Source organism: Trachymyrmex septentrionalis, unplaced genomic scaffold, assembly GCF_001594115.1.
Source record: "Trachymyrmex septentrionalis isolate Tsep2-gDNA-1 unplaced genomic scaffold, Tsep1.0 scaffold48, whole genome shotgun sequence".
Classification (NCBI taxonomy): domain Eukaryota; kingdom Metazoa; phylum Arthropoda; class Insecta; order Hymenoptera; family Formicidae; genus Trachymyrmex; species Trachymyrmex septentrionalis.
Window position 1 is genome coordinate 142,958 of NW_017305652.1, and position 2,130 is coordinate 145,087.

General features: G+C 27.8%; 1 long non-coding RNA gene across 4 annotated transcripts in view; it reads right to left on the minus strand.

The window, feature by feature from the left end:
- Positions 1-1,549, minus strand: part of LOC108751512 — a 5,186-nt gene extending 3,637 nt beyond the window's left edge. For 2 of the 4 annotated variants that reach the window (XR_001939492.1, XR_001939489.1), the window contains exons 1-3: positions 1,406-1,549; positions 1,261-1,321; positions 226-833 (exon numbers count right to left, since the gene is read on the minus strand). This is a non-coding gene — a long non-coding RNA (uncharacterized LOC108751512). The remainder of the gene's footprint in view (positions 1-225; positions 834-1,260; positions 1,322-1,405) is intronic. The other 2 variants (XR_001939490.1, XR_001939491.1) reach the window with 2 other exon arrangements.
- Positions 1,550-2,130: the final 581 nt, after the last annotated feature.

Consider the following 2,130-nt stretch of genomic DNA (forward strand, 5'->3'; position numbering starts at 1 on the left):
TAATATATATTTTTATATTTATTTATTTATATAAGGTCTATTTCAAACTCTAAAATGACAATATATTATTGTTCTTTAATAATCATTCCTCTTTTATAATAATTATTATGATTTCGTTTTTTTTTTTAAAGAATCTGTAGATAACAAAATTTAAAAACACGAGTAAAATTTCATAATTATATTCATGTTTGAACATTAGGGTGATCTAGATAAAGTATTACTTACATGGAGTCAACACCTTTATTGGAGCTATGGAGATTTGTTACAGATGATGCACTTGGTGTCACATGTAAAGTATTGTCTATATTACATACATTCATAATATTCTTTAATGCATCTATAATTTCTTTTGATGCGACATTGATATATGTTGACGCAGTTGATATTTTTTTAAACACATCGACAAAATTCATTGGCACATTTTCTATAACTGTACATGAAGGAATCATTTTTTCCGATGTAATTTTCATATGCATTGGAATATTCGACACTTTTTGAATAACTGTACTGACACAATCCATTGACATATTCGCTACAACTACAGATGAATGCATTACTTCTTGTGGTATAACATTGATGTGTAGAGACATTTAACACTTCTCCAGGTATATTGGTATTATCGATTAGCACATGTCATTACTTTAAATGCATCAATGATGTAATCCCTCCTTCATCAAAGTGATTAAGCCATTGTGTATTTTTCACATGCAAATCATTAAATAAATGCATTATAAGTGCATAAATAAGTGCATTATTGTTCGGCTTATGAACTTTTCAAAGAGTATCGCCGGCAGTTGCAATCGAAAAGATGTTTTAAAACATGATGGTTCATCCTAAATAAAATAATGTATATTTAAGTTATCCATCAGATTATTAAATATTTTCCAATTTTTATTCCTATTAAGAAAAAGGGGTAATGCACATTCATACGTGCAATTCGTCGAAATTAACTTTTACATAACTTTATAACCTATAAATCTGTGCAACACATTCGATTATATAAAATTATTTTTCTTATTATTAAAAATTATGCTTTTCGAGGCAATTTATTGTTTAAACTTTAAAATACAATAAGAAGCAACAATGAGCATGAAACTATTCATAAATAAATTAAGAAACAAAATTTATTATCATTTTCTTATACTTTATATATTAAGAATATACAAAGTACAATGACGGGAAAGAGCAATTTTTTGCACATCTCAAAGATACTAAATTTGCCATTGCTAACACCGATTTGATTGTATATTATTTTCTTACCTTTGGTAACGGAGATATCTTGATTTGTACAAACTTCACGTCACTTCATGCAAAGCTTCGTCTTTTGGAAATGAAAAATATTTCACAATTTCGAATGAGATTTTTCGTTTTCTTAAAATAGTTTTTATAGCCTTTCACTACCCACCTTATTTTTAAAGTATGATTATATTTATGATGTGATAACCCTACTACTTTTACGTACTCGCTGCTTAGTGACAGACTTAGAGCATATAGACATGTTCTAAGGTGACAGGCCGTGATTTGCGGCCATATTGCACGTAAATGTGACGTAATCATGATGGAAGTATATTAGGTGTGCTCGTTTTCGAGACGAATTTCGTATCGTTCTGCGCATAACCAGGCGGCCATTTTAAACATTTGCATCGCGGTAACTTTGAAGTGACACACAAAGTGACATTTCGCAAAAATACATGTTAAATAAAAACGTGCACAAATAGTTTCATAAAAAAAGGATACAGAAATTTGTATTTTTTTCGATTTTCGAAGGATTAAATATTGATATTAAAATAGCAAGAAGCTTGTGGAACAAACAATGTCAATGTTAAAAAATGGTATGTATAAAATATGTAATAATAAATGATTAAAATTTATAGTACATAAAATAAAATAAATTAATTAATGTTAAGGTTAATTATTAATTATTCGTGGAAAGGTAGAAAGTCAATGTGAGCTAACACAGGTTGTTGATGTGTAAGAATATTCAAAATATATTCAAAAATGAAATAAAAATTACAGATGTTTCAACCCTTATTATTGGGTCATCTTTAATGTAGGTTTGAAAAAATTCAATTGTGAAAATTAAAACATGTAATGTTGAGTATTCAGTTAAATACGACAGACAACTTTTAT